At 40.8% G+C, this 17,688-nt stretch overlaps 3 pseudogenes across 3 annotated transcripts in view; 1 reads left to right on the top strand and 2 right to left on the bottom strand.

The window, feature by feature from the left end:
* The window catches only part of LOC308647923 (olfactory receptor 2T3-like), a 668,743-nt pseudogene that overhangs the window by 358,149 nt on the left and 292,906 nt on the right, over positions 1-17,688 (bottom strand). The window lies entirely within an intron of this gene.
* LOC308655935 (olfactory receptor 2L13-like) lies at positions 11,117-12,055 on the top strand (annotated as a pseudogene). Its single transcript has one exon. The product of its transcript is annotated as an olfactory receptor 2L13-like (transcript).
* On the bottom strand, positions 14,092-15,469 carry LOC308652316 (olfactory receptor 2W3-like; annotated as a pseudogene). Its single transcript has 2 exons — positions 15,436-15,469; positions 14,092-15,102 (listed from the first exon to the last, which is right to left on the bottom strand). The product of its transcript is annotated as an olfactory receptor 2W3-like (transcript).

Below are 17,688 nucleotides of genomic sequence, written 5' to 3'. Positions count from 1 at the left end.
AATTCAGTATCTTTTTGTGGTTTTTGATCTCCAGTTGCCTGATGAGTACAGAGGTCTCTGATAGCTTCATGCCTGTGTCATGCTTGGTGGCACCTGACAAGAACAGCAGAAATTGTACCTTAGTGCATCCAAGTTGTGATTGTACCTTAGTGCATTCAAGGTAGGAAACTTGTAAGCAATGTAAATCTATTCTTGCCGATGCAGTGCCTGGTGAGGGCTGCATCCATGGTGCCTTTGTTCTATGTCCTCACGTGGTAGAGGGTGAGCAAGCTCACTAGGAGCTAATTTTCAATGGCCTGATTCCATTTGTGAGTCCCTATGTTTATAACCTTACAGTCACCGTTCACAGGTTCTACTTCTTAGAATCATCAATGCAGGGTGAGGATCTTGGTATATGCATTGGGAGGGGAGAGATAGTCCCACCATAGCACATTCTCATCAATCTCCATATCTTGGCACTGCCCTTCCCCTCCTAACCCCTTGTTCTTTCCTTCCCAGTGCTGCCTGACACATGAGACCTGTGCACATACACAGTGTCCCACACCCAGAAAGGCCCTGTGAGAGCTGTGCTATGCTATGTGGGCTATTCATCATTTCATCTGTGAGCATGCATGAAAGCTGAGGGACTGAGCTGGTGGCAGCATTAGCACAGAGTTCAGCTCAGCAGCAGGACTCACATATTTGCTCTATGTACAGGTTTGTACACAGTAATATTAGCTTGTTCTTCTCACATTGTGCAAAAAAATCTTCTTGGAGCAGCTTATGGTTCCTCTGTAACTAAGGGAACCACAGGTGTAAGGACAATAAAAGGAGAAAGAAGCAAAGTGAACAGGCAAAAGCAAAGCTGCTCACATGAGCTGCTAGCTTTATTTATATCAATAGGTTATATTGGCATCATTAATACATATTGTTCCTTGTATTACTAGGCATGTTACAGACTTAGCAATATTATGTTGCTTATTCCTCAGTTACATACTAAGTTGCAATATGCAATGGTAGGAGCTTTGTGTAGCTCTCAGGAAATTCCATTGTATAAAGTTACTGTTACATTCAACTTTAGGCTCAGTGAAATATTGTGGCTGTCTAACAAGTGTTCCTTTAATTTTCAATAGCCCTGATTCCATTTGTGAGTCCCTATGTTCATGACATAGCTCCCCATAGAAGCTGTGGGCCTGAGATCAAGGAAGAGGCTGATAAGACTCTAACACAGAGCATCCTCATGAAGGACATTGCCATAGCAGCCAGGTATCCTGTGTCTTTGCATAGAAGTTTTCCCTCAGCCTGGCACTCTGTGTCTTTGCACAGAAACTCCCTAGCCACCAAGCATGCCACAGGCATGAAGCTATCACAGACCTCTATACTCATCAGGCAACTGAAGATCAAAACCACAAAAAGAAGCCATTTCACATTCACTAAGGAAAGTTTCATCCAAAAATAAAAGGAAATATGTTTGGATAAGAAGGTATAAAACTTGAAGCTTTGCAGGGTTTTGTGGCAGTTTGAAATGGTGATGCCACTGTGGAAAACAATATAGTGATTCCTCAAAAAAATATAGCCCTGAATTAATAAATGATCCAGCATTTCCACCTTTGGGTATTCACACAAAGAAACCAAAGGAAATGCTAAAACAACTCTCTGTGTGCCATGTCCATCTGGAGGTGAATGATAAACAAAACGTGGTAAATGTACACAATGTAAAACTCACTGGGATTACAACAAAGTAAATATTGACATAGACCATAATAAGAATAAATACTGAAAACATTATTCTTAGTGAAAGAAACTAGTCATGAAAGAGAGTAGTCAAATTAAGAGAGACAGGAATTGGAGTGGTGGATACCTGGGGCTAAAGGAAGGGGAGATAAATTTTTCATGAGTTTTAGTTTGAACTGATTAAAGTCTGAAGATGCATGGCAGTGCTGGTTGTACATCAGTGTGAATGCTCTTAATAGCACAAAATTATACACTTAAAAATATTAAAATGATTTACATTATCTTATTTATTATTACCCTAATATAAAAGCCAAGACTTTTAAATAAACTTCAATTATTCCAAATTTGGATTCCAAAATGTATTTTAAGATGATTAAAATAGAATTCTGAGTCTTTATGAAGCAGTTGATATTTAATTATGGAATGAACTTTCATAATTTGCAAAAGAAAAAAAATTGAGAAGCATAAATTATTTTTCTAAATGTCATCTCAAATTAACTTGAGACAATCAGATTAAACTGATTACATCATATATCATGATGCATAATTTAGTTATTATTAAATAAAAAATATACTATTTGAAATTAACTAAAACTACAATAATTTCTGTATTTTATATTATATAAATTTAATTATATACTGTCAATGACTCACCTACCGTGAGATGGCCAAAATTATCCTGATTTAAAACTTTGAAAAATGAGCATAATGTATGACACATAAATGTGATATTTTTTACTGTGTGTCATAACAGCTAACACAGTATCTATTTTATTACCCATGTTTTAATCTGCTAACTTTAACAACACCTATCATAAAATATTGTTAATAAAATATACCCTGCACCTCACATGGAAGCAGACTTAACCATTGTGATTTTGTTTCAATAATATTAGGACATTTTTTATCATGTAAAAATGAATAAAATTGAGGTAATTTATCCATTTTAATTTTTATCCATTGAAACAGCTGTAAGTAACTTGCTTGAATTCCATGTTACAGTAGTTTCACTTCCTTTGATTTTCACTCCCTTTGATTCCTGAGGACATCACAGAGGAAGAAGAAGCTGGTGTAGAAGGGGCATCATCTGTTGCCTCTGGGGATGAAGGGGCTGAGGGGGCAGCCTGTTTGTTGTCTCATAGGTCTTGGTGAGGTTGGGTGGAGTGGGTTGTTTGTATCTTTTGGAAGTTTTCATCTTTGTTGAGGTCCAACTCTGTGTCTGTGTCAGGGAACTGGGCTTGGGCATAGACTTGGATGTTGCCTTCTACATGTGGAACATGTCCCTCCAGCCATTTTAAAGCAGCTTGGGTCACCCACATGAGCTCTTCTATATTGAATAGAGGTGTAAGGTGGTGGGTTCTTTTCTCCCTCACTGGGAAAAACTGGTTCCTTTTCTATATTTCCTTTGTCAGGTTTTTTCTGTTTAGCTGCCTTTTCAGGGAGTCTTAGAGGCTGCTATGGTTTGATCTAACATCAGCTTGGACTGTCCATCTAGACAGGCTCTCAACCAAGGGGGATGTTTCTGTAGTACCTCTTGCCAGCAATCAACATAAGGGAACTGATTTGGGTGTCCAGGTGTTCCAACAACTATTAAAAAGACCTCAGCAATGACTCTCTCATTTAAAGATTCTTCTGATGTCCAGATCACACCTAAGTTGTGTCATTCTAGTTCACAGAGAGTATACAACCTTTGTGGAGTGAGTTTCACCCCATAGTCTCCCTTAAAACTCTTAGTAAAGTTTCTAAACATACATTCCAAGGTGTTCAAGGAACACAGTTTACTTTGTGTCCCTCCCATGTTACACCTTCATCTGTGTCACACACTTATGAAAATACTTGCTTGTCTATCTTTGCTCAATCCTATCATGGAAATTTAGGATCCTTTTATCCTTGCAGGTTGGTATGAACCCCTGGTCCTAATACCCACATTATCCACCTTAATACCCATCATACCCACATTACCCACCTTAATATGGAGCAGCTACCATCTCTACCAACAGAAAAATATCCTGAACTTTACCTCAGGTTGTTTAATTTTTACTTTGGTTTGAAGAGTATGATTAAATTTCCTACCACCACATTTTTCTTTAACAAATTGTTTACATGCTTATAAGGCTAATCCAGCTGAGAGAAAAATGGAAAGGGAAGATGCAGAAGAGATGATCTCCTTGCAGAAAATGATGGTGCACCTAGGATGGGGCAGGGCCACTTCCTGCTCTGTCAGTGGAGAAAAGGCTGGATGTGTGGGTCCAGAGAGAAGGAGGCTGATACACTTAATGTCAGGAAATTTGAACTCTGATTGTTAATTTTGAAATAAATTGATTTCTTACCAAATCAATGTATTTCAAAATTAAGACAAGGAATCATGGAAGAGTTTCCTTGATTTAACTTTGTACTTTCTCACTAAATCCATTTATTTCAAAGCATCATATTGGTTATTTGGCATGTCAAATAACATTCTTATTCTCTAAAATCTAGTCACACATGTGGCATGTGAATGTTATGTGACATGGCAAATAACCAATATGATATTTGTGTTCTTAATTAAAACTAAGATCTGTCATTATGGATTACACACTTCTGCAGCCATGTTTCATTGCTCCAGGTCATCTGTGAGGCCTGTGAACATGCTGAAAATAGGCTGGGCTGGAATTCTGAAGGCAGATGCAGTAGGCACCACTCTGCACAAGAAGGAGGCAGGAAGTATTTGTAAAAGATGAGCAAAAAAATAAAAATAAAATATGTATATATTTATAACATATGCACTCCTGAAATTTGAAATAATGAAACTCATTTGTTAAAGTTTTGTACTTCATTATATTTCCATTATATGATTTACTAATATTTATTGAATACAATCTCATTAAATAATACTGTCATCTCATAATATAATAAAACACTCCAGGTGAAAGTTAAGAATCAAAAACAACTTGAACTTATTCTCTCTGATTTATCAGTCTCTGGATTCAATAAGATAGTAAGATATCCTCATATCTAGTAAGACACTCAATAAGATATAGAGAGATTACCATCCCTGCAAAAAATACTCTGCAAACATTGGGCATGCATACTTCAAATTAGTTCTCAGAATGTTCTTCCAATTAGACTTATTTTAATGATTTTTCAATGAACTAACATTTTAAGTGTTTAATCCCAATTCAGTTGTCTAGTCAGTGATGGACTTGGTAGGATAGATTTATTTAATCTGAATTTAAATGTTATTTTTTCACATTTTGTCTAAATCAAATTTTATGTTAGTAAAATTTTTGACTGGTTGATAAACTAAACCATCATCTACCTCTGCTCCAACAGAAGAATGTATGTGTCAGAGCATAATTTATCTTAGTCACATTAGATCCAATAATTTCCTCTGGAAACTGACCAGATTGGAGAGGGTAATTGCTCCTGCAACTAATGTAGCTATTCTCCAGCAGAAGACTCATATGTGATTCCTACATCTGGTTGATCCTTAGGTCTCTAAATAAGAAAAACAAGGAGATTCAATAACCATTACCTAACACCCTTTACAGCTCTCCATCCTGTTCTGGAATAGCTTGTTCCTCCCTCTTGAGACTAACCTTGGGCAGCAGGTCAAAGCTGAAGAGCTGAGTGGATTGGTGGATTTCCTCAAAGTTTGAACTGAGTTCATTTCCAAGTCAGCAAAGTCAGGTGAAATGGCCAGGCTCCTCTCCCTGTGGACTTGGACACTGGGGATCAATTAAAGGCAAAAGGAGAACACGTGAGGCTTCCTGGAGGAAGGTCCTGCACACCAGCTGCAGCAGCTCATCCTTCTGTCCTCCTTGTAGAACCTGAGTAAGTAAGGAATGTTTTACTGTTTCCACTTGAACAAGGTAACAGCAAAGGAAGATGTATGGACAAAGCTATAACATAGGAGACAATGCACAAGGTCAAGAGCTTTGTGATTTCAGTACAAATATGAGTCTAGATGTGGGAGTAGTGAACATGAATATGTTCTGAGAATTTCTTTCTGCTCAGTGGCAGGCCCTAGTTGCTTAGCATGGAAAACAGAGGATGCACTGGTGTTTAAACATTTTGAAGAACTCAATAAACTCTAAGCAGGGCATCCTTTAATTATAAACTTACTTATCTCCAAATACAAACTCATGAGCTTCAAATGAGATGAGACAAAATGATATTATTTAGCTGAGATGTTGATCTGTGGTATCTTTAACTAATGGAGGCCTTGTGGAGATGTGGTTTTCCTTTCAAAAGAAAACACTTTCTACAGTACAAAGAGAAAGTTATTGCATGACAGATTTGGAAAGTTAAGGGTAAACAGTTAAGGGAAAGTTAAGGGTAAAGTAAAATAAGGTGCTGGGTGTGGAGGTGCATGCCTTAATTCCAGTGGCTCTAGAGACTGATATTAGAGGATCACAAGTTTAAAGCAAGCCTCAGCAATTTAGCAAGGCCCTAAGCAATTCAGCCAGACTTGTCTCAAATAAAATAAAATAAAATAAAAAGGAATGGGGATGAACTTAGTGGTTAAGCACTGTGTTCAATGCCAGTAAAATGAGGTGATATGAACTTTTAAAATTCCCCAATGTGCTTTTCTCCAGGGTTGTGACCTTAATTGAGATAATGCATTTCTCTGGGTCTGATTCCCCTCCATATTTGAGGTATGGAAGGAAGAGGGGAGATGGATACACCTTTAGGCCCCGCTATGTACTGGACCCACATAGCTCTCTTACTCCTTTCTCCACAGCTCTCACCTGAGGTTGCTGGGACTGAGTTAGCAGAGGCTCAACTGTTTTCTCATTGGTCTTGGTATGAGTGCCTGCAATACTTTTAAAAATGTGCATTACTTGTTAACTTTGCAATATAAACTTGGGTTTCTACACTTGCTTCACTTACCTCTGTTAGGACCTGTCAGATGCAATGTTTTTTAAACTACAGAATTGAGCAACATGCCTTGAAGGATGATTAAGAGAGATGCTGATCTTAGATACATTGTGTAGCCACAGAAACAATATGCTTCAAGTTATAAACTTACTAAAAGGTGGTGTTTTATGTAAAGCTGGAGCATAAAAATAAATCCCATCTTTGATGAAGACTTGTTGGTCACCAATGAAAAAAGACCCTCAGGACAAACTCCATTGTCCCAGATTATAACACCTTCAAATACAAGATGTAGGACACTGAAAGTAAATATTCTTATCAATTACCTGACAACAGAAAAGTTTTCAACTTTGGAAAAAAATAATTATTGCAGTAATTATCATTAAACAATTTTATGACACTGAATTACATAGCAGAGAATCTAATTGTTAACAAAGGTCTCCCTTCAAAATGAATGGCCCATTGAGATAAAAATTTACAGCAGACTGTGTGTTCAGAGCTTGACATTGCAAGGGCTGCTGGGTCCTTTCTTCCTCTGCAATTATATCTGGACTAAACAAAGAAGAAAGTACCTTCATTTCTAAGGGTGTGTATGGTAAGCACTAATTTATAAAATGATCTGGTGAGATTCTGGTAATTTGGGCTATATCACTAATTTACTCCTAAGATTATTATTTGGTTCAGTCAATCAGCAGATATACTGAAAGCACAATATGCAATAGCCCCTGAGCCAGGGGACACACAGAGGAGTCAATAGGTCCCCACCCTCTCCCTAAGCAGCACCCAGCTATACTGATATGCTCAGGCCTCAGGGTTCCCTTGCTTGCTTGACTACCTTTTCTAAACCCAGGTTAGCCCCAGGTGTCCTCATTGCCCTCCACCAGTCTCTGTCACAGGCTCCTCCTTTCACCTCTCTTATCATTCAGAGCCTGCTGAGTAAGCTCCAGAAGGGCCCTGCCCCCATGCCACATCCACTGGCCTCTCACCTGTCTAGAGCAGAGTCTGAGTCCTCACTCCTCCCTAAACCCTTGCCTAGGGCCTGAACTTCCAGAGCCTTCTTATCTCTGCTGCTGCCCTGATGACTCAGGAAGGCTCTCTCCAGGGCTGGTCCTGCTCCTCAGTCTGTGCAGAGTGGTCTAGGAACTGAGGGCTCTAATAGCACCTCTTTGGAGTGGCTTCCTCAGTGCTATGGCCCAGCTGTCCCTCTGTCCTTATTCCCTGATTGATTTCTTTTACCCTTAGGAATGGTTGTGTGATCAGAGAGCATGTGAGAGCTGCTGCTCTATTTTCTGTCACCCACTAAATACTAAATCCAGACAGTGGAATCTTCTGTATTTTATCTATTAGGGCAAGTCAATACCGAGCAGCACTGGCACAAAATGAAAGGAGTGAACACGTTAAGGAATGAGTTTGTCATGAAGATCATTTTCTGGAGTTTTCTCATTTTCACTGAGATTGAGTGTTTTCTCCAAAAGTTTTTAGAAGAAGAGCTGTCTGTGATCCCATCTCTCCCACATTCCCAATACATCCATTCATCTGTCCAGTTCCTCAAACATGTCTTTACTCCTAATATTTGTCAATTAGAAAACTCTAAAATGTTTTTCATTTTTTATTAGATGTCCTTTTCCAAAATTTTACTCATGTTTACCAGTTACATGAAGCCAAACATTTTGTTACTAAGTGTAAATTGTGACAACAAGCTATTAATTACTGTTGTTTCCTGTTGAAAACTCAGTTATCCAAAATGATAATACTTTATATCTGAGACAGGATGCAACTTTTCAGATGGATGTGTACAAAACTGTAAAGCAGCATGTCTCATACCAAGGCTAGCTGGGATAGGAGTTATAAACTATCATAATCAGAGTTCATACAAATGGGGGAAAATAAATGAAAGGTGAAATTCATTACCAGAAATGAGAAGACCTAAAGAGAAAAAGAGGGAGTATTAAAGTTGAGTTACAAATACAAACATTATATTTGGGTTGTACTATAAAATTTAAACTATTAAAGACTTGAAATTTTATCAGTTTGAGTATGTGTGTACCAAAATATTAATAGTGGCAATAAACTTTAAAATATTTGAGTTAACTAAAATTTCAGTAATATTAGAGAAATTAGAGTATAGTGGAATTTAGACTACCTGACCCTAGACTAATTGGTTAGCATTTGGGATCTGATGATTATTAGTAAACTGAACTTGTGTAACTTAATCTTTCTGTTCCTCTGTTGTTTCACCTATAAAATAGTGATATTTTAACACCTATTAGGGTTGTTGTCAGAATGTACCACATTTAAGATTCTTTCCTAGTTGAACCACATAGTAACAGATTTCCCCCTCTGCCTGCACCTTATGGAAACCAAACTTCAGAAGTGGAAGAGGAAATAAGCATTCTGTCTAAGGTCCATGGGCTTTTACCTGTCTGAATTATAGAAGTAGGCATGATCATATAGAGACGTAGTAGGTGGATAACATAGGACACACAAAACCTTCATAGTTTAAAAACAATGCTTTGGATGGTGGCCTATAGCACCTGGAAGAGCAGCACAGCACCTGGAATAAGACCCTGGTTTACTTAGCTGCAATAATGGCAGTGGGGAGGAAAGAGCAGGAACTGAAGATTTGAAAAGGCAAGGTCACTGAGTACATAGTGTCAAGCACACAGAAAATTTCTGAGTCACACACTCCATGAGTTTGGTAAACAGTCAGTGTTAAGCTGAGGTGGTAACAATGCAGGGATCCTGGCTTCCTCAGGGGTCCTACTGAGTAGTTGTTCCGTGTGCCTGAATGCTGGAGTGTTGACCCCATGTTTTCTTCTGATGGTGCATAGTCCTGAGGAATGTTCCTGCCCAGAAGTATCTAGGAAGGACTTTCTTGGTTGTTTAATTTGTATTGGTTCACACATAAGAAACCTTGGATTTCAAGTTGAGATGGTTACCATAGAGAACTGGGGCAGGAACTATAAATATTCAATTAGCATATCAAAATCAATTGAATAGTTTTTCATATATTTGTTGGCGATTTGTATTTCTGTTTTTGAGAGGTCTGTTTAACTGATTTGCCCACTTATTAATTGAGCTGTTTGATTTTTGTCTAAAACATTTTCTTCATTCTTTATATATTCTAGACACTAATCCTCTGGCAGAAGGTTTTCTCCCATTTCCTGGGTTCTCTCTTCACATTCCTTGTTGATTTTTTGCTCTACAGAAAGGTTATAATTTGATGGTATGCCACTTGGAACTCTGGACATTATTTGTTGAGCTTTAAGGGTCCTATTGAGTAGTTATTGCCTGTGTCTGTTTGTTGGAGTGTTGACCCCAGGTTTTCTTCTATAAATTTAAGTTTCTGGTCTTATTCTTATGCTTAGGTCTCTTTTGTGTTGAATTTTAGGCAGTGTGAAGGGTAAAGTTCTTGTTTAATTTTTCTACATATGCATAAACAGTTTTCCTATGGCAAATTTTTGAAGATAAAAAACCTGTCCTTTCTCCATTGTATGTTTTTGGCATCTTTGTCAGGGATCAGATGAGAATAGGTGTCTGTCTTTGTTTCTGTGTCTTCTATTATGTATCAGTAACAATACAAAAATGCAAATCAAAACTACATTGAGATTTATATCATACCACTATGAATGACAGTCATCAAGAATACAAATAATAATAAACCCTAGAGAAGATGTGGAGAAAAAGAAACACTTTTACCCTGTTCACATTATAAATTAGTAAACCACAATGGAAATCAGTATAGACGTTCCTCAAAAGACTAGGCATGGAACCAACCCATGTGACTCAGTCCTGCCACTACTCAGTATTTCAATGGAAGAATTAAATTCATCATATGGTAGTGACACATGCATACCCATGTTTATGGCAGCATGATTCACAATATGCAAACTAAGGAACCAATGTTGGTATCCATCTATAGATGAATGGATAAAGAAAATATGGTACACACACAAAAGATGTTTTTTTATTTAGCCATGAAGAATAAATAACTTATGTCAATTGAAGGAAAATAGATGAAACTGGAATCCACTATGTTAAGTGAAAGAAGGAAAATTGAGAAGTTAAAAATCATGTTTTCTGTCCTGTGTCGAAGCCAGAGAAGAAAAAGAAAAAGAAAGCCAAGGGAAATGGGAATTTCATGAAAACCACAAGGAGAACAGTAGAGGAAAGGGATGGAGGGGTAAAGGCAGAGAGGAAAGAGGGAAATACTAGGAAGTGATATCAGCCATATTATATGGCTATATTATGTGCATGTACAAATACGTAAGTATAAATACAATCATTATGTACAAGTATAAAGTACCAATTAAAAATAGAAAAAGAGATAAAAATATGAGCTACTACTACATATTAGTTATCTGAATTACAGAGATACTTGTATCTAAAAATCCAATGAGCAAAGAAAGCTGTGATGTTGTAGTATTAACAATTCATTATGAACAAACAGTAATAAATATAATTTCTTTTATTCTCCTGTTATTTTGTCATGTTCATTGCTTAATTTTGTTTTTATTTTCATTTTTTAAAAAAGCAGTGCATTTTCATGGAGAAATAGAAACAAACAGCAAATGATTTTACTTTCCTGGGGTTGTTTCCCCCAAATCAGGCTGGCCTACTTCTCTTGCTCCTGACCCTCTCTGTGTTTGTTCTCTCCTGTTTGGGGAACTCAGGGATGACTGCCCTCATCTTCTTGGACCCACGGCTCCACACCCCCATGTGCTTTCTCCTTAGCCAGCTCTCCCTAATGGACCTGATGTACGTCTCCTCTAGGGTCCCCAAGATGGCCATCAACTTCCTCTCTGGCCAGAAGAGCATCTCCTTCCTGGGCTGTGGTGTGCAAAGCTTCTTCTTCCTGACCATGGCTGGCTCAGAAGGTTTAATCCTGGCCTCCATGGCCTATGACCGCTTTGTGGCCATCTGCCATCCCGTCCACTACCCCATCTGCATAAGTAAATGGATATGTGCTAAGATGATCCTGGGGCCCCGGATACTGGGCTCCATCCACTCCATGGCACACACTGTCTATGCCCTGCATCTTCCTTACTGCAGGTGCAGAGCCATCAATCATTTCTTCTGTGATGTTCCTGCCATGTTGCCCCTGGCCTGAGTGGACACCTGGGACTATGAGTACATGGTGTTTGTGAGCACAAGCCTGTTTCTCCTTGTTCCTTTCCTTGGCATCAATGCCTCCTATGGACGGGTCCTTTTTGCTGTCTTCCACATGCGCTCAAAAGAGGGAAGAAAAAAGGCCTTCACCACATGCTCAGCACATTTAACTGTGGTGACATTTTACTAAACACCATTTGTCTACACTTACCTCTGTCCCAGGAGTCTCCGCTCCCCAGCAGAGGATAAGGTCCTTGCAGTTTTCTATACCATCCTCACCCCCATGCTCAATCCCATCATCTACAGCCTAAGAAACAAAGAGGTGATGGGCGCCATGAGAGGAGTGTGTGGAATGTTCTCCCCCAGGAAGAAGTGAGCACGGTTGTCCCTGCTCCTCTGCATGGCTTCTCTCCATGATCCCTGCTCTGATACACTTAATAGTTAGGCAAACCACGATTGTTACCTGCCTGGTCCTGGCCAGCCTTGATGGTCTCACTGAATTTCTTCCCCACCCTAATCTTGTCTAGAAGATAGGCTGATGGAGGCCAGAGTCCCTCTTCAGGGGCTGATGAATTTGCTGGCCTAGTGACCACCAGACCACCTCAGAATTCATCAATATAACCCACATGAATATTTCCCATTTTAGAGGTCTGCCCACTCATGTCTTTTACCCTACTTTGATTGGGTAAAGGGGAAAGAGGGCACATAGGGACAGGAAAGATGCTGGATGGACATTAATACCCTAGGTACATATATGACTGTACATATGGTGCAATGTTACATTGTGTACAATCAGAGAAAAGAGAAGTTGTGCTGCACTTGTATACAATGAATCAAATGCATTCTGCTGTCATATGCCTACATTTAAAAAAAATAACTTAAAAATCACCACCCCATTCATTTTTGGGGGGATTTCACTTGGGAGTTTATCTCTGCTTTGAAAGTTTGCTATGCAGTCGGAACCTCAGGGATTGGAGTCAGAGCAGCCTTGGGTAAATCCTGGTTCTCTTCTCCTGAACAAATCTCCTGATGCAGCCTCCAAATCTCAAGCACCAAGTGGGTACAGTGGGAAGGATGCCTGTCACACTGGCCTCTCACAAGCACAGAGGTGAGATGAACTGGGAGCACCAGGTGGGAACCTGGCAAACACCAGGTGCTTCTCACAAGCAAAATTAAAACACAACTGCAAAATCATCATGCTTCAAGAGTTAAATGATTCAAAATCAATGTCACATGTGAAAATCTTGTTGAATACAGAATCAAACCAGACATCAGGACAATGACCAAGTTTGAGGAAGGAGGTGTTACAGGCATGGAGTCTTCAGAGAGACTGAAACACAGCAAAAATTCCCTTCAAACCCTTATTCTTGATCAAGTCAGAAAGGTTTCAGACATGTTGGTCAGAGTAATACGCATGCCTCTACTGAAGGGATAGGAAAAAGGGGAAGGGGACACTCTCAAGGGAGAGAGTGAGTCCACTCAGAGAGGGACAGTGTACCACTCCTGCACTCCAGTTTTATTGAGGTCCTACAGAACTTTTCAGTAAGACCAGCTCATGTCTGCCTCTTGATTTTTGACTGACAATAGGGTGACATCAGAACACTGTCATTGCAACCCTATGCCACTGTTGCCCCTGCTGACCCATTCTAGTTGGATTCTTAACTATATATTCTTACATGTTTATGGTTAGGAGGAGTTAACCTTATCTTTCAGAATCTGGTCTGAAAAAAGAGGGTCATGAAAGTTACTCCCATTAATGTTCATTACTACTTGCATATCCATGCAGATAGCAGGTAGTTTGCTGAGGAATGTGATGTATCCTGTTGTCTTAGGTCAGGCCCAGCTGCAGGAAAATTGATTTTTGGCAAAGAAAGCATGTGAGATCAGCAAAGGGTCCATTTTAGGGTTATTATCTTAACCTTGTTCTTACAATCCTCATCCATCTGTCCAGAGACAAAGATCATAAAAAGACACGATTTTATGTAAGTGTGTTGGAGAATATGAGAAGAGAAAATGCCAAACCCCACTGAACTTAGCATTTGATACCATCCAGAAAGAGACCGTGGTTCACACCTAGAGCCCTGATAGATCTCAGAGATTCTAGATAAAATGCTGAGAGCGCTACTGTGAACTAAAAACACACAACAGAAGCAGGACTCAGAGTGGAGCTGCTTCCAGCGTGGCCCTGGTATGAGTTGGTGGGGTCAGGTCTGGGCATCTAGGGTATTGATGACAGACCCTGAGCTGTTCTCTCATAGAACTCAAAATGCTGACCTTAAACAGACTTCCAGAAGTCCAGCAATGCAAGGGTGCTGAGACATTCAGGCTGAAACCTCCTCTGCTCCACAGCTCAGAGACCATAGTGGCCCACTGCAGCTGCTTCAGGCTGGATACATGATATTCCTCAGGCCCTCACTCCTTGCCCCCCTTTCTGTTCCCCAGCAGCAACCTTCTCAGTGCCCCCTTCACCTCCTTGTTTCTGAGGGTGTAGATCAGGGGTTTCAGGAGGGGGGTGATGATGTTGTAGAAGAGGGTGAGGAACTTGCCCTGGTCCTGGGAGGACCTGCTTCCTGGCTGCATGTACATGTAGATGATGTTCCCATAGAACAGGGAGACCACGGTGAGGTGGAGCCAAAGGTGTTGAAGATTCTGTGTCTTCCTGAGGACAACTGAATTATGAACACAGCCCTGACGATGTGGCCATAGGAGACCAACATGAAGACCAGGGGAGACAGCACAATGCACACAGCCAGAATGTAAGCGATGCCCTCCACGGCAGCAGTGCTGATGCAGGCCAACCGGATCAGGGCGGGCATCTCACACAGGATGTGGTCCACCTTGTAATGCTCACATCGAGGTAGCCACAACATCATTGGTGACATGATCAAAGAAATGGCCATCCCACAGCTCCAGGCCACTGACACCAAGCCCAGGTAGAGTTGTGGATGCCTAATAGTCATGTAGTGCAGGGGCTTGCAGACGGCCACAAACTCTCATAGGCCATGATGGCCAGCAGTAGACACTCCACTCCACCCAGGCCCAGGAACAGGAAGAGCTGGACCACGCAGCCCACATAGCTGATGGTCTTGTCATGGCCACTCAGGTTATAGAGCAGCTGGGGGATGGAGCTGGTGGTGAAGCTGAGGTCCAGGAAGGACAGGTGGGTGAGGAAGAAGTACACGGGCGTGAGGAGCCAGGGATCCAGCCAAGACACTAGGATGATGGTGCTGTTGCCCACCAGGGTCAACAGGTAGGCTACCAGGGTGACCACAAATAGGATCCTCTCCAAGTGAGAGTGGTCAGAAAATCCCAGGAGAATGAAATAACCCTGGCTGCTTCTGTTTTCCTGTCCATCTCTACTGCACCTGAGGAGAGGTGTCAACTCCAGTAGTCGCAATGGCTGATGCTGGGGAGTATGGACTCCTAGTCAGGCATAAATGAGCACAGTGCAGTGGCATGCAGATTCTGCTATGATTATTATTATCATCTCCAACTTATAGAAAAGGAAACTGACATACTTGTGTATTAAGTAAATGTCACATGTAGATTGGCAGAGCTGGTCTGCACCCAGGAAATATGGCTGATATCTTAATCCTTATCTACCCTGGTGCTCTGTCATTCCAGAGACGAAAGACACACACCTGCCAAGCTCCAACCTTTGCTTCTTCCAGAACCACAAGTTCCTGAGCTCCTGTCCAAACTTCAGAGGAACAAAAGATCACCTCAAAGAACCACCTGGTAGGATTTAGTAAATACCATATGCAGTTGATCCTTGAACATCATGGTACATGGGTACATTCATACAAAATCTGTACTGTTAACATGTTTGGACACTTGAAAGCTTTTGATAAACTCAAAGACCAAACATATGAATATTTAAATATTTGAGTGTCACAGGTTTCAGTATTACTCTGTTTTTGAACACAACAGGTGGATTGCAAGTTCCAAGCCAGTCTCAGCAAATTAGAAAGGCTCTCAGCATCTTAGGGAGATCATGTTTCAAAATTAAACGAAAACCACTCCAACATGGCGGCAGACGAGGAGAGATCAATTCTCTGACCTCTTTAGCTAAGAGGGCAAAGGGAGTCTTAAACCATCTGAATGCTGTTTGCTCAGGATCACTAGGCAGTGCTGAGCTGAGGTGGACCTGGGGTGAACAGTCTGTGCCCCTCAGAACACATACCAAGCCTGAAGTGGGTGAATTCAGGCTCCTGTACACCGTTTCTGGCTGACCGACTGCCTCTCAAAGCCAGACCTGCTTCTTGCAGCCAAACCGCTGTGACTCAGCGCTACAAATGGTCCCGCTGAATAGAGAAACAACTCATCGTCTCGTGAACCTTTTGAGGTTAATACCAACCAAGCCTTCATAGGTAGTGGCCACAGGGTTGAGACGGGGCTTGGGAGAGCCAGTCAGGACCCACCCATTGCATCGGACACCCAGCAAAGGGAATGAACTGCTGCCATTCGCAAGGGATATCTCCATGGCAGAGAACTGACATCACCAGAATGTGACAGAAGAGATAACTTCATTGAAACCAGTGGGAGCAGGTGTGTAACCCCCAGCCCTTCCTCTCCACACAGCAAGGAAACCTCAAGGGCCCCTCCCAGCTTTCCCGTGAGCGTGATAGTCAGACCCAGGGAATCAGGAGCAGCGGCACGGAAACCGTGCCACGGGATCTTGGCTACTGCTCCCACCAGCGCTCACAACTGAGGTCTCTTGCACAAGCTCCCGGGGCCGTGGCTACTGGAGGGCAGGCAAAATACCCTGAGGGTTCTCAGCCCCAAGCTCCATAACCTTAGGGTCTGAGGGAATGGCAAGCAGGGAGAGTGTGCCCAGTCGTTCAAGAAAATAGGGATCCTGGGAGCAGCAGACCTGGCGTGTAGCCAGTATTGTGGTGAGCATCACCAGTGAGTGGGGCCTGGCTGGAGGAAAAGTGGGGAAGTGACTAGACACAAGAAAAGGCCCTAGACACTCAGGATTGGAGAGCTGACGAGTCTGGGAGGAGGAGCCACTTCACAGTGATTGGTTCCTGCATATTGAGAGAAGAAGCTTGGCCTGGTGGGCACAGCTCCACCTACTGGAAGAGAAGTTAATCAAACTCTAAGAATGCATTTTAAAATTTTATTATTATTATTATTATTATTATTATTATTATTATTTTATTATTTTTAAATTATTTTTTATTTTTTTTATTTTCTATTTTTTCTTTTGTCTTTTTATTTCTTTTCAATTTCCTTATTCCCCTTTCCTTGAATTCTACCTGTTTACTCTCATTCTCTTTAGCGACTTCTTCCCTCCCCTTCTAATACCTTTCCTCCCAAGCATCATGATGCTGTTTATGTGTGATTTACTAAATATGTATAGGTAAATGTTCTGAGGTGTTATATAGTGCTACCAATTCCCTAGCTACCCCCAAATACTCCAGACCATTCTCCTGTTAATATCCCTCGTCAGTAGAGCAACCTTCCAAGGTTGCCAAGAGATATCAACCTCAATACCATCACATCACTCAACCTAAACATAAGTCCCAAGACCAATCCGCAGACTGCTATATGCAATCAGAATCTGTACACAATTTAGGAAATGAATGAATGTGCATTAAAGTGCAACAAAATTCATCATCTCTAGTAATAGTCTCCCATCACAAAAGAGAGACACCAGAGACACACAAAACCAAATAAATTTATAGGAGTAAACAGTAACTCAGCAGTCAAACAGAACCAGAAGGAACATGAGCAGCGTGAAAAAGCAAGGAAGAAAAGGAGTACAAACAATGTAGGACAGCCTAAATATACAGAAGGACCTAGAGGCATCAGAAAAATGGTCTAATAAAGAACTCAAGGAATACCTTAGATAGATGGAATGGAATCTTAAAGAGGACATGAGACAGCAAAGTCAAACAATGAAAGAACACATTGAAAATGAATTACATAAACAGATAACAGAAGCAAATAAGCAAATTTACAATAATCCTAGAAATGAAGGAAACTATAAACCAAATTAAAAAC

This window comes from Spermophilus citellus, assembly GCF_964194105.1.
Source record: "Spermophilus citellus genome assembly, chromosome: 1".
Lineage (NCBI taxonomy): Eukaryota > Metazoa > Chordata > Mammalia > Rodentia > Sciuridae > Spermophilus > Spermophilus citellus.
The sequence above is the reverse complement of the archived record's forward strand: the minus strand, read 5'-3'. Positions and strand labels throughout refer to the sequence as shown.